At 39.7% G+C, this 25,589-nt stretch overlaps 1 protein-coding gene across 1 annotated transcript in view; it reads left to right on the top strand.

The window, feature by feature from the left end:
- Positions 1 to 25,589, top strand: part of rsrc1 (arginine/serine-rich coiled-coil 1) — a 201,786-nt gene that overhangs the window by 44,020 nt on the left and 132,177 nt on the right. The gene's annotated exons all lie outside the window — the stretch shown is intronic.

A 25,589-nucleotide genomic window follows, 5' to 3' on the forward strand; every position in this document is an offset into this window, starting at 1 on the left:
CAGGTGTATTAAATTGAGAACCTAACCATGCAGTCTCCATTGCAAACATCTGTGATACAAAATGGGTCTCTCTGAAGAGTCCAGTGACTTCAAATGTGATGGATGCCCCCTTTGCAGTAGGATGTTTGTGAAATTAGCTGTAAGTGACATTATTAGCAAGTGGAAGCGTTTGGGAACAACAGCAACTCAGCCATGAAACAGAGGACCACATAAAATCACAGAGCGGGGTCAATGACTACTAAGGCGTATGGTGCGTAAAAGTCGCTAAAGCTCTGCTGATTCCATCGCTGAAAATTTCTGAGCTTCCACTGGCATTAATGTAAGCTTAAAATTTGTGCATCAGGAGCATCATGCAGTGGGTTTCCATGGCTAAGCAGCTGCTTGTAAGCCTCACATCACCCAGTGTCCAATGCAAGCGCCAGATGGAGTAGTGTAAAGCATACTTGACATGGACTGTGGAGCAGTGGAAACGTGTTCTGTGGAGTGATGAATCACACTTCTCTGTTTTGCAGTCAGACGGTTGAATCTGGGTTTGGCAGATGCTAGTGGATCGTTACTGCCTGACTGCATTGTGCCAACTGGGAAGTTTGGTAGAGGTGGGATAATGGTATGGGGCTGTTCTTCAAGGTTTGGGCTGGACCCCTTATCTTCACTGAAGGGAAAACTCAATATTTCAGCATTCTAAGACATTTTGGACAATGCTATGCTTCCAGTTTTGTAGTAACAGTTTGGAGAAGGCCTGTCTCTATTCCAACAAGGCTGTGCCCCAGTGCACAAAGCAAGGACTATAAAGACGTGGTTTGATGAGTTTGTTGGGGCAGAACATGACTGGCTTGCACAGAGCACTGCCCTCAACCCCATGGAGCACCTTTGGGATGAAATCTGGTGTATAAGCTGAACTTTCAGTCCCATTTGTTTGTCTGAGAGTTGTCTGCAATTTATCAGGCAGACTTATATACCAGTATGAAGTGCTGAGAAGTACGGCATCATTACCTCAAGTGCCACTGTCACATGCTAGACCTGATGGGATTAAGACTTCATCTTTTCTGTTGTGTATTGCAAAGTACTGGAATACTTAAAAGCACAAATCAGGCTGGCCAGATTTAGCAGCACTTTTAACTGTATGAGGTCATAATTGAGTATTTAAAGCAAAAGAGAATTGTTACCATTAAACTTGAGTATTGGTTTGACTGGAAACTCTGCTAAGGACATAGTGTGAAAGTCAGAGGAAGTCAGAGCGACTCATGGGCTATGACTCTGTCTTACAACAATTACCGCAGGCTGAGAGCTCAACTACTGTATTATAGGTAGTAGATGCTTAAACTCCATACAGCGAAAACAGATGGTATTAAAAGAGCAACAGTGCTGTGAAAAAGCTCCCTTTCTGATTCCTGATATTTTGCATATTTATCACACTTAAATGTTTCAGATCATCAAACCAATTTCAATATCTCACAAAGACAACCCAACTAAATAGAAAATGCTGTTTCTAATTGATTATTTATTAAGGGGAACAAAACAATCCAAACCTATCTGGTCCTGTGTGAAAAAGTAATTACCCCCTGGACCTAATAACTGGTTGTCCCACCCTTGGCAGGAATAACTGAAATCAAGTGTTTACAGTAACTGGTTTTGAGTCTTTTGCATCGCTGTGGAGGAATTTTGGCCCACTCTTCTTCGCAGAATTGTTTTAAATCAGCCGTATTGGAGGGTTTTCAAGCATGAACTGCCTGTTTAAGGTGACACCACAGCATCTCAATTTAATTTAAGTCCGGACTTTGACTTGACCACTTCAAAGCCGTAATTTTTTTTCTTGAGCCATTCAGAGGTGGACCTGCCGGTATAATTTGGGTCACTGTCCTGCAGCATAACCCAAGAGAGCTTGAGCTTTAGGGCACAAACTGATGGCCGGATGTTCGCCCTCAGGATTTTCTGGTAGACAGCAGAATTCATTGTTCCATCAATCACAGCAAGTGGTCCAGGTCCTGAAGCAGCAAAGCAGCCCCAGACCATCACACTGACACCACCAAGTTTGACTGTTGGCATGATGTTCTTTTTATCAAATGCTGTTATTTTTATGCCCGAGGTAACAGGCTGCACACCTTCCAGAAAGTTCAACTTTCGTCTCCTCAGTCCACAGAATATTTCTCCAAAAGTCTTGGGGATCATCAAAATGTTTCTTGGCAAATGTGAGACGAGCCTTTGTGTTCTTTTTTGTCATCAGTGGTTTTGGCCTTGGAACTCTCCAATGATGCCATTTTTGCCCAGTGTCTTTCTTATGGTTGAGTCATGAACTCTGACCTTAACTGAGGCCAGTGAGGCCTGCAGGTCTTTGGATGCTGTTCTGGGTTCTTTTGTGACCTCCTGGATGAGCCGTCGTTGCACTCTTGGAGTCATTTTGGTTGGCTGACCTGGGAAGGTTCACCACTGTTCCCAGTTTTCTACATTTGTGTATAATGGCTCTGCCTGTGGTTCGCTGGAGTCCCAGAGCCTTGGAAATGGCTTTCTAACCTTTTCCAGACTGATAGATTTCAGTGGTCAGTGTGGTCAGTAAAATTGAACTCAGCTTTCCAGAAACTGTGGTTAATCACAGTTAACTCATGATTTAACAAGGGGGGCAATTACTTTTTCACATAGGGCCAGATAGGTTTGGATTTTTTCCACCTTAATAAATAAAATCATCATTTAGAAATTGCATTTTGTGTTTACTTGGGTTGTCTTTGTGGGATATTGAAATTGGTTTGATGTTACAAAACATTTAAGAGTGATAAATATACAGAAAATATAAGAGGAATCAGAAAGGGATAAATACCTTTTCATAGCGTTATTTTTTTTCTTTACATTTTTTTGTATAATTGTTTAGAAAAGACAAATTAGAGACCTGAACAGATAAAGTATGAGAAAAGCTTAAGACCAGCTGTATCACGGACATATTTTTGTCCTCTTAATAGCTGTTAGAGCAGGAAATGTGTTGTATTCTGGAGAATGACCCCGCTCTGTTTAGTGTGTATTTGTGTGAGTGTTGAAAAAAAGAGAGAAATCTGGCCACTTTTAATCACAGGAGAGACACCCTGAGCGAGCGATAGAGAGCTGTGACAATCCACTTAGTGCGCTCTGTAATCTCTTTAACCATTTAGTGAGTTGTTAGAGGAGTATGCAAACACTCACTCACACACATAACAAAAACACTGTACACTCCCTACACACTGCCTCCTGAGCTGGGTAGCAATTCAGGTCTGTAACACGTTTAGAGTTGTGTGTGTGTGTTGATGTGTTTGAGACCTGCTGTAGGCACTGAGAGAAGCCAGGCCTGGAGCATGATGACAGAGAGCAGACCCGGCCAAATTGAAGATCCCCCAATCCAATTACCCTGTTCCTCTCTTTTATTTCCTCCCTTCTCTCCTCTCCTCGTCTCTCTCGTACCCTCCTTCTCCCCTCTCCTCTCTTCACTTTAACTTTCTAGTCTTAGCAGGAGCGAATGACGGCAGTCCTGGCTGCTGTTGAAGTGGCTGGCCACTCTGTTTTTATGGATCAGAAGAGGATGCAGGCAGGATTATAAGCAGCAGGTTATGAGCAGCAAACATGACAGGCCAGCTCCGATTTAGGTGGGTTATGTAAATGTGCTTGTCGACAAAATATGTTTTTCTTCCCCATCTCTCTCCTTCTTTGTGAAAAGCTGGATGGTTTTTGGTCAGAAGGATAGAGAGTGGTGTTGAAGGCAGGGAGGGGAGCTGAACGAGGAGATTGTTATGGAGAATGATGTGTAAAAGAGACACACCGTTAATGTTTAATTTTCTCCAGACTCCGGTGCTTATTCATCTGCACCAGGGGCAAGGAAAGGTGTTGACTGAAGTCTTTATGAGAGTGAGAATACATTACAGGGAGAGATGTTCGTTTAAGTCAGAGACAGCAGACAAAGTAACGCAGAGAAGAGAGACGGACCAGATTTCAGTTAGCAGAGAGCACATTTCGTCATGTACTTGACCTCTAGTGCTCTCAGAAATAAAGCTCTGCAGGTTCTGCCTAATGGCATTGATCATTATAAGAATACCTCCTTCAGACTGGGTAAACAACAGCGCTCCAGACATACAGTTAAGTACCATGACTCAGTTGTGGAAGTAAATATCACCGGAGAGAAGCAATAATAACAACCCTCAGCGGAGGTTTTGGATTTAAGGGTATTTTGTTTCTAAAAATGTGAGCTAAAACAAAAGTGAATGTAGGTGCACTCATAGAGCTGTTGTTGTAAACAGTTTATTTTATCACCTGTAAAGACCGACTCAGACTACACAAACTTAGCCAGATTTTAGCCTGACTGCCACGTCGCAGCTCATTGACAAACATCGGGACCAAATATGAGCACTGGGACTGACAAATGCTCTTTTAGTGTGACATAATCAACATCTATGTGACTTGTGAACTCGTGCACAGTCGCATAGATGTTGATGACGCCAGCATGTGATGAGCAGTTGGGATCACACTTGTAGTGTGGCCAGGCTGTTGGCCAAGATGGGACAAGATTTTTGTTGCAAAGTCTAACATGGTGCCGTTATGAAAGACCAAAAAATCGTGTAGTATATGCCGGCTTTAGGTTGCATCATAATTGTAAAGCTTCTCATGTCCACAGCCTTCCACCCTCTCTGAGGCTAGTCATGATACTGGTGTATGAGGAAAAGAATCTCACAAGTTTTGATAGTGTTTTTGATACTTGTCTAAAAAAATGCATTTTCTGTTCAGCTACTGTAATAATGTGTAATTCCTTTTTTTATTAAAACACTCACAGGCCACCTCTTGCAAACCTCATATTTTCCTTTTTTCCTCCAAAACATTGCCAGTGTGTCAATTAGGACTGTATACGAGGTATGGCTATTAAAAAATGAGACTAATGCCACATAATGCAACTTTATTGAATTTAAACATCTTTTAGCATTAACACACATCTGAATTTGGGTCTTTCACTGGTCAAGGCAGTGCAGTAGGTCTTTGTCGGATAGTCTCAGTACCTCTGTTGTTCTTTTCTTGACTTTTGACGCAGACTCAAAACGTGTTCCTCTGAGCACAGATTTGATCTCAGGAAAAAGAAAAGTCTCACGGTGCTAGAGCAGGTGAATGGGGAGGGTGATTGGGTCAGAAGCTGCTATACAAAGAGCGCAGTGTGAGTTGGTGTGTTGTCTTGAAGAAGAATGAAACTATTTTCTCCACCATGTTGGTCTCTTTCCTCTGGATTTTTCTCAGTTTTCTAGAACCTGTTTGTAGCAGTGTTGATTCACTGTTGATCCTTCAGAACCTACTCTCAAAATTATACCCTTAATGTCAAGGAAAACAATCCTCATAGCCTCTACTTTGTCATGCTGTCTTTATCCTTGGTGACGATGGTGTTTTCCAATGCATTGACTGTCATTTTGTCTCTGGACTGTTTAAGAAGATCCTCTAAAACATTTTGGTTTCCTTCAATTTGTTCTAAAATGTCTCCACAAATTTGCTTGCATTTTTCCTTTTGGTCTGGAGTTAGAAGTTTTGGGACAACTTTGGCACACCCTTTTGTCATGTTCAAATTTTTAAAATTTGCTGAACTATCTCTTTATCATTGGAGACCGTTCCTGCTATCATTCTAATACTAAGTTGACAATCAATTTGAACAGTTTGTTCAGTTTGTGGAATGTTTTCAGAAGTGTTTGGTGTGGATGGACTACCAGAATGTTCATAGTCTTGGACATCCTCTCTGCCTACACAAATCTTTAGTGCCATGATAACACACGTGCACGTGCAGTGTTCCCTATACACCTCAGTTAATGAACCAAAAGATTCGGCTGCTGTTTTGTTCAATTGCTCAATTTTTAAGCTTCTCTTTTTCTGGCGCCTTAGCAAAAAGACATCATGTATTGGAAACTTACAGCAGTTGTGTGTGAATACCCAACCTGTGTGACTGTGAACCACATGGTTTTATCCTCATAATCACAATCCTATACTGCATATGTTTCAGTGTCTCATTATTCGATTCACTTTTCACTATTGGTAACAAAGAGTGGCTTATTTCAGGCTCTTCTCCAGATCTTCTCCTGTGTGCTAAGGAGCTGATTGTTGATATTACTGATATTTGACATTGATAAGCATATTGAGTGTTCAAGATAATGCAGCTTTTAGTCTATATTTGTAGCATTTTTGTCAGCTGATTACAGTGATCTAAATACTCAGAGGAATACCTAAAACAAAGATAACGTTTATTTATGCTAAGATTGCGATTTAAATATATAAAATCTGTGGGCTCAAGCCAGATAAAATCTTTAGAATCTTGCCAGTGGAAAAATCGATGGTATTATAACTCTAAATCCTTCACTGTTAATGACCCCACAGGTGGCAGGTCTTTTTAAAAACAAAACAAATGATGGATCTTGTTAAGTAGTTGACCTTTCAGTAAAAGCTGGTAGATCTTTGATGTAATAGCAGTCTTTAGTGCTTGTTTTGCTCATTTTCGTTCCTAGCAGTGGTGGCTTGTGATGGGAGCTCATACTTTTGACTTGTTTCTACAGAACCTCACTTATTTAGCAGACATAGTGCATTCTCACAGCTCCATGACAATGGTACAATGTCATAATGTTAGATACAACCATGAAGGAAAATAAAGAAAAACAAATTAATAAAGTAGAACATGCACATCAGTAAAAGGGTGCTAATTTTTTTTTAGAGGGGCTTTTTGTGTTTAATTGTCAGAACGGCTAAAGAAGGACAGGAAATATGGGGAGAGAGAGTGGGGGAAGATGAAGAGCACCAGTTAGCACAGAGCACTGTAGCCTCTGTATGGCTATCTTCATGCAGATGTTACAGTGCATGTCACACTCCCCTCAGTTCATTCTTGAGGCTGTGTTGGAGCTTTAAGAAAAGAATAAACCACATGATCTTTTTGTTTCCGGTAAGTCAGAAACTTTTCTCTTGACGCTTCTTCTCATAGCACTTTCCTCTCTGTCTTTCTTTCCTCTCAGTTTCTCGCCATCATCCAGCCTCCCCCTCATTTTTTATGTCCCCCCTGCTTCCTTGGTTCTGCCTCCTCCAGTGCCCACATCTGACAGCATGGAAACTATGTACATTTGTGAATAAATATCCCGGGCACTGCTGTCTAATCAACACAGAAAAATAATTCATTTTTTTCTGCCACGCACACACTCACTGATGCAGACCGGCTGAAATCTGTGAGCACTGTGCTCTGTGTGGAAAACATTTTTAGATGGTAATGGTGGAGTATTTCAGAAATGAAAAAAAAATAAAAAACACGGTAGCAAATTTATCAGTTACATTTTAAAATACAAACGACAATGACTGAAAAATGGGGTTGAAATGTGTATTTTTGCAGCTTTATATGTACATTTTTAAACAGTTATGCTGATTAAGTGCTCATTTGATCCAGTAGAGAAATAATACATGTTTTTTTTCTGCTGAGTTTTTTTGTTTTTAGCCAAAAGAAGCTAAAAAAAAAAGGCATGTGTTAATCTCTGTCCCAAGATAGAACGGGACAAACAAGAAATTAAACCAAAGAATACCGCTTTGAGAATTTCTCTTTAAATTAATTTATTTTTCCTGTGCAGATTAAGTTAACGTGATCAGTCAGTGCACACATGATTTGTGCAAAAGTTGTTGTCATGCAAGCTCCAGCAACCAATCCGTCCAAGGCATCTGTGTCTGTGAGTCTAAGTCTGCTCCTTGTTCTTTGGTCTGTTTGCGTTAGGGTGAGACTCGGGTTAACTTTTCTTTGTACCACTTTTTCCTTGAAGTGTGCAAACGCACACACACTCTCACACACTCCTGACATCTCTCCCTGTCGGCCAGACTGCAGAGCGCTCGGGGCCATGTTGTTTTGTCTTCTGATGGACGGACAGAAAGAGAGAGAGAGAGAGCAAAAAAAAAAAAAAAAAAAATAGACTAACGCTGGCTGGTGATTACGCCAGTTTGACACCGTAGACATAGAAGGAGGGGTCGTGCGTGAAGAGAAGTGAAAAAGGCACGTCAGAAAACGGTGTGTAGATGATATGAATAACAATGTACGCGGTGTGTCTCCCCGGACCCTGATAACCTGCAGACCAGAGTCCGCTCCCGGTGACAGGCCGGCCATTGTGGCCACTTTATCCCGCCTGTACACTTGTAAGGTAGAGCCGGGATAATCGCACCTAATCTAATTAAGGCTAAAGAGGGCCATGACTGAGGCTGGCCAGAAGCAGACTGGGCACTCACTCACTCACACACACATCAACAAACACAGCTCAGCGGCAGAAATCCTGTTTGCATCAGAAAAATAAGGTTGTCATATTGATTATGCAGATGAGGGACAAACGGGGCTAACTGCCTCTCGTCCAGCCGGTTACAGCTGACACAGGCTAAAGAGAGGGAGACAGGGAGAGGAAGAAAGGATTAGGACACGTTTAGCTTACTGTTTGCTTTCTACCATTCTGCATGAGCCACATCTAGGCTCCAAACTGCATCAATCCATTCGCTAATATACTGCTATTGTGGGAAAAACAGCAACTGTGCCAGTTGTATATTCACATAACAGGTCTTAATCAGAGAAGGTTACAGTAAACATGACAAACTTGTCCAACAATTAAATAATAACAGCTTAAATCTCAGAAACAAGGCTGATCATTTCATGTTGATCTGAAAATATTCATGTTTTTTTTTAGTGACAAGTTTTTGACGTTGTGGTTAAAAGTAAACAGTAACATTACCATGTCAGTGACTCAGTATAAAATAATTGAAGACAGAAGACAATTCTTAAGTGTAGAATTGTCACAATACCAGTTATTAAATTGAGATTATTATCGTAAATATCAAATAATATCAATTATGCACTGCTTGTACAAATCAGGGCTGGTGGCCAATGTCGATGTTTGTTCTTTACTTATTTTGATGTAAATCTCCCATAATTCCATTGTCTTTTCTCATCTTCAACCATGATAGCAGGTCAGAGTTTGTCCCAACAGCTCACATATTCTGCCCAATTAAGAGTCTCCACTTTAAATGAGCAGTTAGGTGTGACAAACGGAAGCATTAAATTGATCCCACACAACAGATAATTTTCTGTTTTTGACATCGGTGCATGTCTATATTATCTAAACATCTATCATCAATTTCTTGATGATGGATTTAATTGAACTCAGAGGGGTGTTCAGTACCTTGGAAATGTTTTTGTATCCACCCCCTGACTAACACTTTTCAATAGCTATTTCTCTGAGTTGCTTGGGGTGTTATTTTGTCTTCATGGTGTAATGGTAACCAGGAATACTGATGACCAGTGGCTGGACCTTCCAGACACAGGCATCTTTATACTACAGTCATTTGAGACACATTCACTGCCCTCAGGTGATCCCCATTTCACTAATTGTGAGACTACTAGCAGCAGTTGACTGGACCTGTTGAATTAGGTCAGCCACTTTAAAGGGGGGGAATATTAGTTGTCAGCCAACTCCTGCACGCTGTCTTAATTGCACAATACATGGGCAATGTTCTCTTTTTGCAATTAAGACAATTCTCAGGAGTTGTCTTGTGATTTTTAATGGATTAAGTTCTTTCCTACACACCTCTTATGTCTGTCTTATGAAGAAGAAAGTTTTTAAAGTCTTCTATATGCTCAAATGTATTACTCATTAAAATAACAGATTGTGTTTTTCATAACAGTTATAAACATATATATGTGACATAAATCTGTATTATCTATATTAAACACGGTCACAAACTAATTTATCTTGTGCTCTCACAGGATCTGACCTCCTTTGGCTTTGAAAATTTCTTGTTTATCCCCCAAACAGCCCAAAACTCAGATGTATTAAAACTGAATCTGCATACAGCACAGAAAAGCAGAAAGTCTTCAAGTTTGAGAAGCTGGAACTTAGAAATATTTGGCAGTTTTCCCTGATTTAATGATTTAAACGGTTATCAGACTTCTTTGATTAATTTGATTAATGGTCTAATTGTTTGTGTTGTACTTCTGGGTATAGCTGCTTGTAAGAACATGTTGCGAGAACATGGTTATTAATAAAGTGTGCGTGTGAATTTGCGTGTTTAAAATGTGCGGTTGTTTATACACACTTGTGTTGAGGTGTGTGTGTATTGTCTGTGCAGCCAGCCGGCAGACAGATTGCTATTTCCCCCTCTGCCCCTATAGAAAGGCCTGGGTATTCTCTGGATGAGGGTGTGATGTACAATTGAAGGGCAGGATTGAAACTGATTACCTTGTTAACTCCTGGCACCCACTGGCAGCTTGAAATAGACCTGAGCGCCAGGGCCTGATTTGCAAATGAATTACCTCTCGCCTGGCCCTCCCTTTCCCCCTCCCCTCCATTCCCTCGTCTTTTTTTTTTTTTTCTTTTTTTGTCCATTCTGTGCCAAGATCATCTTTTTATATTGTGCCATGACAGATGCCGTGCCGGGCTGCCATTGTTCCTCATCAGTTTTCTGGGGAACACGAGTAGAGCCAAAAGATTTCCACATGTGATTTTAACACAAGCGTCCTTCTTGCCATATAGCCCTGTGCTTTATTCTTTGTGTACCAGTGCTGCAATCTACAGAGTTTTGGAGGGGCGAAAATGTTAGGGAGCATCATTGTCTCTGTCTCAATAATGGAGAGGTATTCCTCTGATTAGGACAGGTTTTAATTGGGAGGTATGAAAGGGATCACTGGCTATTGATGGAACCACCGGGAAATTGATTGCTCTCCATGTCTCCTTTTTGCTTTCTCTCTCTGTGTCTTTGTCCCACTCCCCCTCTATGTAACATAATAAAAAGAAGTCAATTTCCTTTCAAACTTGGCCTCAACAATCAATTCCCTTTAGCACTGAGTTTAGTGAATTTGCTTTAGAAGAGGAAGATATGGGCCGTCTAAAGCCCTCATGCTCTTGAATGTTTTGTGTTTGAATACATGTGAAAATCAATCTAACTCAGTTAAGTAAGTGGAGATTAAACTCCTAACTAGAGATGTTATGGTTACCGGTATTACTGGTAACTGGGATAAAATTTCCCCATTGTTATCATACCTTTAATTTTTAAATTATCATTGAAATTGTTAGTGAGAACTTAATGTAATGTAAAGAACATCACAGGGTGGAGGAGGCGTCACTGTCCCTCTGCTCTCTCAACTGCACCACACACTGTGGTGTTTTTCGGAGTTTAAAGCAAAGACATATGCAAACAAGTAGGTCTAAAGAGGACTATAGCTGTAGGCTAGTCATTTCATAAGCTCAATACTCATAGGCACTGTGAATCAAATGAAACCAAAATGCAGTACCTTTGACTTTGGGCTTGAGGAGAGAGCAACAAAAAGCAACTTGGACTGTGAAGGTAGCATGCATTCACTGGCTTTAGCTGCTCCTCATCTGCTCAGCAGGGCCATGAAAAAGAAGTGCTAAACTGTTGAGCAAGTTTGAAAAAATATTTTAATCTGTTTGCCAGTTTGACTCAGTGGACAGAGCCGGTCTCAGTGTGCAGAGGCTGCAGTGTTTGGTTGCAGGATCAATTCCCGGTCTAGGGACTGTTTTGGTTCACGTCTTCCCGGGATGAGCCAATCCTTTTTTTTCCAGCCCTGATCCCATTCCGATACACAAGTACCGATACCTGACATGAAATCCAATATTTTTTAAAGTTATTTTTAATATTCTTATTATTTGTGGTGGTATTATGTTTTAAGTTACACAACCCTCTAGTAAATGTGAAACTGTGTTTCATATTTAAAGACCAAAATATATTGTGAAATTAAAAAAAAGTGGTATCCTTCCCAGTAAATTTATGTAAACTTTGTGCTGACTTCACATAGAAACAGATAGCAGCAACAAATGCAGTGTTTTCAAACTAAATATTTCAAACTTTAATGGACTGTAAAAACAACAGCAATATTGGGGACAAGCAACAGCACCACAGGGCTACTGCAGCAAACTAAAAATTTAGAATAACAGCGCAACATAGAGTAAAAACTGCATATGTAGAAAAGAGTATCTACAAAAATACCCTTCAAATAAGTAAAAAGGCGGTGGTTCAGTTAAACAGGATATACTGTTTATAGTGTCTATTGCAGCAGGAAGCAACAAATGTGAAGTTTTCAAACAAAAATTCAAAGCAAGCTGCCACTGAAAGCATTGTATATCTTTATATTGGTGTTCCCAATAAAAGCACTCGAGGGAAACAACAATTCCAGACTTTTTGGGAGATTTGTCCAAAGAAACATGTTTATCATTAATTTAGCTTAGCTTTAGCAGTGACCACCATGTTTGCAATCAGTGCCACTGTCACTCTGTGTAGCGCCTTTTCTGACCTTGTTAAAGCCACAGCCGGTTTCTTTGAATCATCATGGACCTAAAACGAAGGATTTATGAGTTAAATTATTTTAAAACTGTCGTTTAAGTGGCTGTAATATGAGTCAATGTGACTCGTATTAAAGTCACAGACAGGCAGACAGAGTAGACTCCTGCATGTAGCTTTTAATGCAGATATCAGACTTAGCAAGGAGAGAACACACCTTTGCCCTTTTTACTGTGCTTCAAATTTATCATACTGATACAAACAGGTGAAATTTGGGTTATCTGACTGCTCTTGTGAAATATGATAAGCGGACTTAAACTGAGCTGCTGTCTTTTATATAGTGCACTGCTAAGCTAGCTTTGGTGCCTCGAGTGTGCGTGTGCTGCGTTCACAGCCCATTGAATGTATAAAAACCGGACCCAATACCAGTATTGGATCTAATATCTTCCGCCCACTCTCTCTTCCCATGTTTCCTGCCTCTCTTCGGCTATCCTATCTAAGTGAGGGCAAAAAAGCCCCCCCAAAATCTTGAAAATAAAACAACCTCAATCTGTAGTTAAAAACCACACTGAAATAGGCAAAATAGACATTATTTAGCTCACTGAAGGAGCTGACTGATGGTTATATCATAACGCATTCAAGGACAGTGTAGCCTAAGTAAAATGTTCGAATGTGTAACATCAAGAAGAAATAATTAAGTTGTATCAAATTGAAGTGTAAAGTTTTGATATTGTAACAACCCTTGTACCCAATGGTGGTAAAATGCTGATTCCATGCAATAATTATTTTCAAATTTACTCCAAAAATTCCTCCAAAAACGTCTGTCGCTTCTCTTTTCCCCTTGTTTTAGCCATGACCAGATGTCAGATATGGGCCAAGCGTGCAGAAAGCTGTTCATAAATCAGCGCTTTCCTTTCTTGTTCCTCTTTTTTTAAACTTTTTTTTTATTGACTAACTTAACGCTCCCTCTCAGTGAAACATTAAGTGCTGAATGTGTTAGCCTCAGATTTAATGGACTGCTTTTCTCTACCTTTTTGGGATTATGCTAAAGTAGAGCCTGTGCGTGTACGTATACTGAATTACATAGGCGGCATGGAAGCATAAGTCTGTGTTTTGTTCCCTCTTGTGTGTTCTGCATGAAAGAGTGACAGCCCCTGACTTACCCCTGCATTATCCCTTCCTGTGAGTGTGTGAACACCCCCCCCCCACCCCACCAGCCCTCCTCTTTGCTGTATAAAACCCTGAGAGCTAGCTCTGATAGTACACACACAAGAATACAATTTCAATTTCAATTGGCAGCCCTGTTAAAAGGGAGCTATGGAGATGGCAATCAGGCCTGGGGGAAAGCTCAGCTCCCTGTACTATTGTGTGTGTGTTAATATCAAGCTTTTGGCTTCTATTAGTTAAACAGGCAGATGTCACTGATGTGGACTGTGTATTAGTGTATAGTGTTTCAATTATGTGTGTGTGTTGCAGAGTGCTTCAGTGTCCCCATCACATTGACTCTTTAATAAATATGCCTGCCATTCTATCAGCAGTCAAACAACATATGAATGCTCAATGACACGCTTGACAAGGCATGCAACTGTGGCAAATGGGGCATACAAACACACACCCGCAGACACACACACTTATGACTGATGTCTCTTTCATAGCTCTACAGTGTCCTGTCTTCACTTTGCTACTCCTCTTATTCTCTTTTCTATCTCTGTCTGCCATCAAGTCAAGGGCTGAGAGCCTGCTGTGGGCCTAAAATGTATTTCTGCAGCTTCAGTTCACCGAGAAAAGGAGACAGATACACTGTGAGAAAAAAGCTTAGCAGGACTTTAAGGGCAAGACTAGTTTTCAACAGGTTTTCAAATGAAAAGATATATTACCTCCATACAACGTACATTAGCATATCTTTGCCTAGACTGCTATTGAGGAGTTTAAGGAAGTTCTTAGGTGACTCATTTTGAAATCCATAAAATCTACTTTAAAATAGAACCGATTAGTCAAAAATGAGCATAGTTTTTTAACAGGATTCTGGTGTCAGATTTTTGATATTCTTGTGGCATTAGCAGCAAAACAGCAACATTAGCAAGGCAAGGCATTTTATTTGTAAAGCACATTTTAGCAACAAAGCAATTCAAAGTGCTTGACACGGGACATCAAAATATAACAAAGGGAAAAATTAACACAATAGAAACATTTAAAAAATAAAAAAGTGATAAAAACAGCAAATAAAACCCACAAAAGATAAAAACAAAGCTCATAACATGATGTCTGTGGTGGATCTCTAGCCTCCTTACTGCTGCCCGACCCCATCAATGGTTCGAGACAACTTATGTACAGGAATGAGAAACACAGGGACATCAAGGTTTGGTGATTAAAGTAAAAGTTACAGTGCAAGCCTGTATCAGTTTAATGTTTACATGCCTGTGATGAATAGGGTTATGCTTTGCTCTGGTTGATGTGCCAGTATAACTTGACCCAGCTGACTTAACTTCATATCCATTTTCTAGATTAAAATACTGCCCATACAGCACTACAGATGGTGCTACTGAAGGGAGAAAGCTTAATAACCTGTACAAGAGCCTGTTTAAGACTACAGCTAGTCCTAAGGCAGGTGGCTGTCTTACATAATATTTGACCAATATTTGACAGGTAATTCTGGTATCAGATAGCAGGGATAAAATATTGTGATTATATCACATTGCCATTTCATATAGGTTGTCAGCAGTCAAGTGATCTTGATGACACACAGATGTCAAATGTAAGGCAGGAGGTGTTGATCACTAGTTAGGAATCAGTGGAAACGGAGGAAACTTATAGGTTTTTTCCACCAAGCGGTCCTACTCAGTTCGGTGCAGAATGGTACGCATTTTTATGGGTTTCCATAGAGCCAAAGTTGGAAAGGGTCCCAAAAAAACAACCCGTACCGTCCCACTTTTCGGCACCCTTCCGTAGGGGTACCAATCTTACCTATCCATACCAAAAAGGTGGAGCTACACACACATTAGGGGGTTGCACTGACGTCACATCAGCGGGTGACACAGCTACCCGGCTCTGGGCTGCAAAACACGGAAGTCTGCTCTGTGAGGAACAGCAAAAGTGGAGTAATGTCTGCTTAAATCAGAGATATTCTGACTTGACGGAGATCCAAACTGTTTCCTAGTCTATGGATATTGATATCTGGCCACAAATCAAGTTTCCTGACGTTTATCTGGACCTGATTTTAAATACACGAAGCAGAGCCCAAAGGCTCACATCAGCCTGGTCTGTCTGCGATGGATGTGAAACTAAATTCATGCTGAAGTTTTGTGAATACGAAGCCTTAGAACAATTGATTCTCTGTACTGTAACTAGTTATTAATCTACTTCTTACGTAGGTAACTTCTGAAAATATTGCTCTGTGGTAGTTGAACGTGCTCGTAAAACTTGGGGCTGCAGCCTAGTTTAAAATGACATCAGCTCACCTCGGATTTCTGACTTAATCTAGTTTGATTTTAAAACCGCCTGAACTTTTACTTGATTTTTAATGCAGCGAATTCTCACAGTACAGCTCTGAACTTTTATATTTTGTCGTATAAACTGTCACAGACAAGACAGCGGTTAACATAATTGAAATGTAGTTATTTTTTTAAAAAGCGCCTTCAGCTGAAATAAAGTTGTTTAATGCCTATTCCCTACTGATTTCTGTCACTCATCCTTTCTATAACTCTGTGGCTGGGCTCGCAGACTCATGCTGACTGTGACTTCACATTCATCGCCTTTACAGCCCACCCACGAAGTGAGGGGTTTAGCGCACCAAACCATACCAAACCATACTGAATCAAACCAGACCCCCTGATGGAAACATGGCTCGTACACTAAAGCTCTAAATGGACCTTCACACTGCAACTATTAGAAAATTTCCCATTCTTTATTTGTCTATCTTTTTGTAATGTGTTCTGTTCTTTGGGTTGTAATATCAGATAATATTTCACCAGAATTATACCATACCTGTACAGAAACATGTAATGAAGAAGTAGTGATGTCTAAAAATTATTTTCATTGATCAATAAGCAGGTCTTTATTTCCCCAAATTGCCATTGCAGGTAAAGTACAGTCAAATGGTGGGTTAAAGGGTTCATATGCTTGAAATTACGAGGTAAACCTGACCAGTAGTGGGCAGTGAAAAGGTTGGAGCTTCCTCACTCTGGACAGCATGCCAGGAAGGTAATGCATGGCCGAAGAGTGCTGGGCTAATGGGCAGCTCTGTTTGCTAGAAATCAAATGACTGCCTCTGCATTTTAAGTCTTTCTGTCGCCTCTATTGAGTGACTTAAGATATTTATCTCTGCCGTGTCAATGGTTGGAGGGGGGCTGGGTCAAAAAAAGAGAGGAAGAGAAAGAAAAAGAGAGGGGAGGGCATCTGAGAAAATCCTAATGCAATTATTAGAAACTTGACCGCAAATGACAACTCATCTGGTGCGGGCTCTGTAATTAATTGTCTGCTAGCAGGAGTGCAGGGGTTTAGGAGGGTGAGAGGGAGGGGAAGATGAGCTGGGGGAGAGGGGGAAGAGAAAGAAAGGAAGGTAGGTGATTGGGTTAGGGTTAAATGACAGGTGATGAGTTACTCTGTGAAGGAGATGAGGTAAGAAAAGGTAACAGCATAAAGATCCTTTAAAGCATGGAAGACAGAAAGTTTGGACACAGTGAAAAAGAAAAACTCTAAGTGGTAGAGGCAAAGAGACATACTTGTAGATGACGGGTAGGGAAAATAAGTGACTGAAGAGGGTAAAAGACGGAGAGGGAAGCAGGATGAAAGAGCTGGAATGAAAAAGCAGTGTGATGGATCCAGTGACCATGCTAAATTGGTCAGTATTGACCTGGCCAGGGCTTAGTTTAACACTCACACTTGTTTGTCCAGTTTTACTTAATTGACCCTGGATAACTAATTGCTATTTCCTGGAACAACAGTACATTACTCTCTCTGACTCTCGTCCTCCTCACTTTTCTTTCTCTCATACTGGCTAGAAGCTATTTGGAGAGTAAATGAGAGGCAGTCTGCTTACAAAATGCAACACATTTAATCAGCAAACATAATCTCTGAAAATTTTTATCCTTGTCAAATTTTATTCCTAATGACTGAGAAATGAATGGAGGATTTAAGGTTTTCTGGTCAGAATTGCTGCTTTAGAAAAGCACTAATGTACAGATATCTTTCATCATGACCCAATGATTAAACTGTTAAAACATTACTTTAATTTGGCATGCCTTCTACCTAATCTCTGAATTCATTCCTATTGTCTGACGATGCTATAGCCTTAGGGAGCTACAGCCAACTCTTCAGTCTTCTTGTGTAGCCAGTGGTCAGCAATTATGCCGTCTTTTTTGTGCATTGTTGTGAACCGTCTGACAGGTAGCTCCTTGTAGGAGTGAAGTGAATCACTAGCTTTGCCCTTTTTGGATATATCCTTTCCAAATAATTAGTCAAAGCTATTTAGTAGTAATTAGATTATTGTCAGACAGTGGAAGTAAATTTGCTCTACAGCAGATTGTGTTCTACCTCCTTCTCTCATGCTGGTGAACAATGGTATTCCTTGGACAACAAGCAGAATCTGCAGTGCTACCATTGTGAAAATTTGTACCACTCTCTAGCAGATTCTGATTTATTAAACAGAGTTTCAACAGAGATAAACTTTCTACTTAAATAACTTGACTTAAAGGACTTAGGTCATTCTTTTCATTAGAACACTGTGGCATGTAAACAGTTGGATATAAAAATTGAACAACCAGTCTGCAATAGAGCAATTGCTCATTGCTCATGGGGAATCCCAGGGAGTGATACTATATGATACATTAAATACGATACGATACTTTACGATGAGATTTGATAACATACTCTATAATATGATACGATCCAATATGATGCATATTGATACGATATGATGCTTTATGATGGGATACAATAGGCTACGGTACAACTGACTAAGATATGATATGATTCATGCTGTCAGTTGATTAAAAAAAATAATCAAGTTAGTCACATCTCTATGCTGTGATTAATCATGATTAATCACAGCTTTTCTTTAGTTTTAGTAATTTTTAGATTTTTAAATGTTATTATCAAATGTTTATTTTCATTATTTCAACTTTATTTACAGCACTTTGAAAGCGCTTTTTACAAAAAAAAATGTATTGTTATTATTATTATTGTTATTATTTTCTATATTTTAACATTTAAAATGCTACCATTTACTTGTATTTTTGTTTGAGAGAAATTAATACAAGTATGGTGTTTAAATGAAGAAATATTATACAAACTAGAGTTTTTAAACTTGTTTGTGGTTTGTAAATCAGAGTGTCTAAATTCAATGAGCAATAATATTTATTAACTGCAAACAAGCCCAGAAAACAAACACATCAGGTACAAAATAACTTGTGCTGTAAAGTGAATGATCAGGTGTACTGTTACCCCGAGGTAGCGGAAGTTGCTGACTGAAGTCCAGTGGTATCCCCTCAGTGCAATAAATGTAGCTTGGGCCAGCTGCTCCACTTTAGTTGCCTTTTTAGCTACAGTTCACGGATTCTTGTGACAGTAGTTCTCGTAGGTGTTCTTTGGTACGGGTCACCCGAGGCGACCCGGATGATGTCTTGAAGCCCCTTGTTGTCAACGATGTTGATGGTCTGCAGTCTCTGGCGACACATTAGCGATCGCACTAATTAGCTTAGATGTTGTCTTTCTGGGGACAAATCCAGGTCTGCTGGACTGCGCCGGTTGTAGCTTGGCGTTATGGCTTGATCCTGTGTTCTTGTTAGTATCTTTGCTAACATTTGCTATCATAGCTTGATCCTGAGTTGTTGTCAAAGTGGGGGTATTATGCCTTTTTCAAGGGTTATCACCATCTCTCTGATACTCACGTAGTAGCTTTACATGGTTTACAGCTCAAAAAAACTCCTCATGTTTCTCACACTGGCGTCCTGAAAAACCCTCATTTTAACCTCCATCTGAAATGCTTCATTTTCGCTGCTGTCTCTTTAACAACCCCCGCTTCACAGATCTGCTTTCCTCTGATTGGCTGATTTTCTGGAGGCTGGCCTGCGGCAGGACTCAATGTTTTGTGCCCGCCCCCTCCAATGTAACTAATGTTGTGATGCTAGTACTTGTAAACTTTGAATGAACCAGTCCGACTGAGTAAAATATGGCAAATTTTGCTATACGTCTGTACGTGTTAGACCCGGAGTCTGATCCTGATAGTTTGGAGAGAGGGGGGAAGAAAACCAGCAGCAGTGAAGGATAGAGCAGGACGTATCTGTTTGGTAAGTGTTTAATAACTGTCTTGCTAAATGGCTAAATGGCTAAAAGGCCTTGTGGGGGCGGTCTGTTCCGCTTTGCCAGCAGCACAGATGAACCACGAACCAGTCAGGAGATAATATTGCGATGACCTCATCAGGAGGAAGTTGTGGTCAAACATAGTCAAATGATTACACTGCGTTATTACTTTTTTAATGCGTTAAGCTTTCCAGATTAATCATGAGCATTAACGCGTTAATATTAACAGGCCTAGATATGATATGTTACCATTCCATATGATTCATAATGATATGATACACTACAATACAGTACAATACTTTACAATGAGATTTGATATGATACGATACATTATGATACAAAATGATCCTTTACAATGGACTAAGATGTGATACAATAAAATACTTTACTATTAGATACGATATGATACAATACTAACCTGGCAAGCCAGATGGATGTTCACACATCCATCTGGAAAACCACTCATACACAGCGTTTGGGAAAGGGCAAAGCCTTTGAAAATAAACTTGGAGGGTGATTGGATGAATGTTCTGTCAGTCACATCTTTACAGGCAAATTGGAGCAACAAAACACGTGACATAGCCGCTGCCGAGCTGCGCCCCTACCGAAGGAGTAACCTCCATGAGAACCATGGCGAATGTAGACATGTCAGTACACGACTTTTGTCGTTTTTGAAGAGAAAACAATTCAATTCTGTTCTTTGTTCTTATTTTAACAAAGAAATGTCAAATTCTGATAAAACTGGCGCTTTAGCAGCATCTACGCTAATCTCTTCCACCATAACCGCGCTGGCCTCTTGTTGCTGCTTGCTTACGTCATGACTCCACCATGCCTGAACGTACTGCCCTCATCGCTGATTGGTCCTGTCACTTTCTAACCAGGCCCAGATGCTTCAGACAAGAGCTTTGCAAGATGGATTCACCGATGAGAAACACAGAAACGGGCGAATCCATCTGTTTTGCAAGGTTAATACAATACGATATGCGGTACAATGTGATGCATAATGATACAATATAATACTTATGATAGGATACAATCGGTACACTAAGATATGATACAGTGTAATACCATGCCATATACTGTGCTTAACAAATTTATTAGACCACCACCCAAATTAAGGTTTATGCCACAGCTGCCCTAAATTAACAGCATTGGTAATTACCAAAATAATTTTTTATGTTTCTGCAATGGTTAATACACCAATATGTAGAAGCTCTTTAACCCAAATGATATTTTTAATGCTAAAATATAATTATTATTGTTATCCATGAATTTTCAAATTTACTGATTTACAAAAAAACTGCAAAAATAGTAAAGCCCATTAATATTTCTTGATTAATATGTCAAATTATAGTTATTTACTTGCATTCCTGAACAGAAAATTGAGTTTTAGTGGTTGAATGTTATGCTTGATTAATTTCTGACTTCTCAGAGAAGCCCAGTGAGCCAGCTCAAATTTGGGTATAAAAAGGTGAATTCAGTTTGAAATTCCTCATTCCTGTTCAAAATGGTAAAACGTTGAGAGCTCACTGAAAATGAAAGAGTCCGCATTAAAGCACTTCATGATGCTGGATGGTTTTTGAGACAAATATGACAGGTGGTCTAATAAATTTGTTAAGCACTGTATGTGTTATCTTGTTAGTTGAAAATAGTGAAGGCCCTGAAGCTACTAATATTGCATTAGTAATTGGATCATTGTATCACACTAGTCATGTTCCCATATGGATATCGTCCACTTCCATAACCACAGACAAACTACAGTAGAAATAACTGTATTCCCTCTTGAATAATTGTAAATAAGTCAGTTAATAGTTATACTGATTATGGCACTCATACCATTTCTTAATTTTCAAGAAATTTGCTTATTGATCGAGGATAAACCTAAAATAATGTACAATCCATGTCTTTCCGGCCTTCATAACTTGTCATAGCATATCCAGAATTACTCTCCGTGGCTGTCTTCACTTCATCTCTCCCTTATCCCTCCTCCCCTGCTGTGTGCCAGGTCCATAATGTGCTCCTATGATTGTAGTAAGCAGGCCACAGTGTCTCTGAGGCCTTGTGCTACACCACCATTACTATCTGGCTTGCCTCCACTACAAATTGGATGAACAGGCACTGACACATTTTCAATATTATTACATTAAACCAAGTGGATTTTGATTGATAACCTAATATTGGCCTAATGCAAAACATCAATCATGGCAAGTATATTAATTATTTAATATTGTGGCGTAATTCAGAAATCGATGCGTTGAAGGCACAGAGAGTGGAGGGAGGGAGAGAGAGAGGAAGATAAGGAGAAAAAGAAAGCTCTGTCCCTGAAGACCTCAGCAGATTATATGATGTTTTGAAAAGAGAGATGAGGATGTAAAGTGTGTGTTTGTGTGTGTGTGTGTCAGCTGTGTGCCTCTAATGGATAGAGTGATCCCTCTGGCCCTGGTGCGGACAGTGCTGCCGGACAGCTTGCCCTTGATAGAGTCAAGACAACAGATGACAGAGCGCAAGATTAAAAGCAGCTGAAGAGCTTTATGAAGGTTGGATCTCAAAAATAAAAGAGTAAAAAAAGATGCGGTCATAAAAACGTGTACAAGGGAAGTAAAGGGGGGAAAAACGAGGGAGAAATTGAGTGGAGGAGGAGGGATCGAGTGCTGCGTCTCCCCTGTGTTAGATTGTTTCTCACTAATTGCGCTTCATTAGCGGATTACACACACTGTCACCACGGTAACAAATGTCTTGCTGTCTGGTTGCCGAGTGCCCGTCATGTATAATGAATGTGGCGGGGTGTTTGTCAGAATGTAATGTAATTACAGCTAGATGAAGTTTGCCTTAAGTGGTTGAGTTGTCTGCATGTGGCTCACTGACAGAGCAGAGAATAAACAAGAAAACATCCCTTTTCTCCTTTACTCTATATTTGTTTGAGCTTTTCCTTTTTATCAAAACTCAGAAATATTGATGATGCAACTGCTTTTGTAGTGGACAGACTTTTCAGCATTTGTTCTAATGGATGGATCAGAATATGGTAGTGGAGTAGGATGGAGGTCTTGATGAATAAGAGTAGCTAACTTGAGTATTATTATAAAAGGTTTGTGCTTTAAACCTTTTCTGCATAAAAATTCTGCTTACTTTAAGCAAATTAAGTGATGTAATTGTGTAAATTAAAGTTAAAAAAACAAGTTTGAAGTTTCTCTCAGAAGTAAATACATGAACAAATTAGAAACACTACAAGTTTTTTTGATTAAAGTTCTTTGAATTAAGAAAAGTAAAAGTTAAAACCCTTTAAAAACACTTTTTGGATCTTTGGAAGGCCTTTGAGGTCATGGTTCAGTACCGGTGTAGTTGAACGGAAAAATCAACAAAATGTCCAGGATGCAGGTTTCCAGGTCTCTCTTATTAATTATAATTATTACAAACTGGCAGTTCTGCAAGTTACAGTTTGATCCATCTACTGTGGTTTAGTGAACATTTAACCAATGACCTTTACAAACACAGTGGGTCTGGATATTACTTATGATATGCAGAGTATTCAACAATAATGTCCTTTAGGCAAAGCCCTTGGAAACATTTAGCAAAGTAGCAGTGGTAAAGAAAAGCTTTTTTTAACAAACAGAAACCTTAAGCAGAACCAGACTCATGTTGGGCTTGGAGAGTAGGATAGAGAGAGTGGCAGAAAGAGTGAGATAGATAAAGACCAGAACAAACAAAGCAACAATGGCAGGGAATGTCAGATTGGTTGGCCCAAACTGTATATCTGTAAACAATTCAGGCAACATTTTTAATTATAATTAGTCTCATGGTTTCTGTTCTTAAATGCAATAGCTCTTCTATTTTTTATTTTATTTTTTAATATACTATTTAACTTTTTTATTTCATTTGTGTACTGTCTTAAACTAAGGGTAGTTGACTTCCTTTTTGGATACAGTTCTGCTTTTATTTTGAAAATGAATAAAGGAACTTAAGCTAGATCGAGGATTATGACATGAACTTTACCACAGAAAAAAGGAACTTGATATGGATTTAAAAGGAAATTAGTTCTGACTTGCCATTTGAGCTTTCTGAGATTTTTAAGTGAAATAAGACATTAACAAGCAGTTAGGAATGGGCGGTAATAGGGTAATACTGCACAAAAATAGCCATGGTTTTGCTTTAAATGTCGTCTTAAAGACGGAGCTTTGTAACAAGTTCATGTGTTTAATAGGTGCCTTAAGAATATGTGTCCATATCCACCAGCAGCTCCACTGCCTGTATGTGAGGACGCTTCAAACGTGATTCCTGTTAATGATTTCTGCCAAATTTAGCAAACGATAAATGCGCACATATACTGGCACATATGAATCTGCATGCGGCATGCCATGGCCTAGCACAGCGCTGGCACCATGCTGGGTCCTCTCTAAAGTCAAAATGTTAAACGTGAACTGCTGGCTGCAGCGTGATCCACACCAATGTGAGTTTCCATCAATCCATTTTCTATACCACTTATCCCGTTCGGGGTTGCGGGGGGGCTGGAGCCTATCCCAGCTATCATTGGGTGAGAGCCGGGGTATACCCTGGACTGGTCGCCAGTCAGTCGCAGGGCTGAATGTGAGTTTAAAAACACTTAAATTCTTTGTTCTGTCTGTAGATAAGTGATTAAAAATTATGAAGTTTAGACAGTTAATTACCACAGGTGCTGCATTGTAGCAGCAAAGTCAAGCACAACTAAACCTCCGACAGTTTTATTTTTAAAACATGTATATTTCAAACCTGCATGTTAAACCCTTTTTATGTGAAATGTGGATGAAGTCAACCAGTGTTTTTTGGTTATTTTAGGCTTTAATGCAGTCTGTAACTTTTAACAAGCTTCCTGTAAAGTGAGCTTGTGGTAGGACAGAGCTCACCATGTTGTGCAGTGTAAAAACAGATAATCATTAAGGCCCATTTTTATTTGTTCAAAGCACACAGAGCATTGTTTCACATTTTTAGATACTATATGGTAAGAGTTTCAGATTATTGTTTTGTATTTCCTTTTAATGATAGGAAAAAAGTGCATAGGAGCTATTACAGAGAGAGAGAGAGAGAGAGAGCGAGAGGAAAAAGGAGACAGAGGATCATACTCTGTCCCGACACAACTCAGTTTACCTGAGGAGTTTTAAAAGCAATGCTTCAACATAAATTACTTCCAGCAACCCTGTAATCAGTTTTTTAGACTGGAAGCATTTTGTTAATGGATAAAATATCAAATGAAAAATAATAATAAATTATCAAACATCAAAAACGGATACTGCAGAGTGTGCTGAAAGGGTCAAGAAAGCATGTGATTAAAAAGAAAAATAATGCTGTTATTATGGACATTAGTTATTGAATGAATGCTGACAGGCCTGCTATAAATGGAAAAAATGTAGCATTTCATATGATGTTAGACCTTTTTTATCAGCTAGTTGTTTACCAGAGAGTGAAAGTCCTTATTAGCATTATGGATATGATCTATAGGTGCATTTAAGTTTGGCATCATGCTGGTTCTGTTAGGCTCCTGTTTGACCAGGGCTGTGGTCACATCATGGATGGATGGATGGATGGATGGATGGATGGATGGAGCTAGAGTGGGCTACAGGCTGGGATGTATTAGACAGTATGTAATTTTAGAGATGGTGTAGATTTACACTGTGATGCTGCTGGCTACATTAGCAACTGAAGCCTGTCGATAAGCCTCTCTCCCTCTCAGCACGCATGCACACACACGGTTTTACAACAAACACACACACAGTATAACACAACAGCCAGGGTGGAGTTGTCAGTAATGGGGGCCAGAGTTGGACTGGGGGGGGGTTGCGGGGTTCGGGGATGGGGGCTGTTTGTTTTCTCTTGATCTGTTGATTTCTATTGCTGCGAATTCAAAACGTGCCAAAATTACATCTATTATTTACTGCCAATTTGCTCTTTTTAAACCCCCCCCATCCTCCTCTTTTCCTTCTCACTCGCTGTTCTGTCCCCACCACCCTGATAATCACACACACATTTTTTATTAATTCACAGAT

Source organism: Cheilinus undulatus, linkage group 2 (genome assembly GCF_018320785.1).
Source record: "Cheilinus undulatus linkage group 2, ASM1832078v1, whole genome shotgun sequence".
NCBI lineage: Eukaryota > Metazoa > Chordata > Actinopteri > Labriformes > Labridae > Cheilinus > Cheilinus undulatus.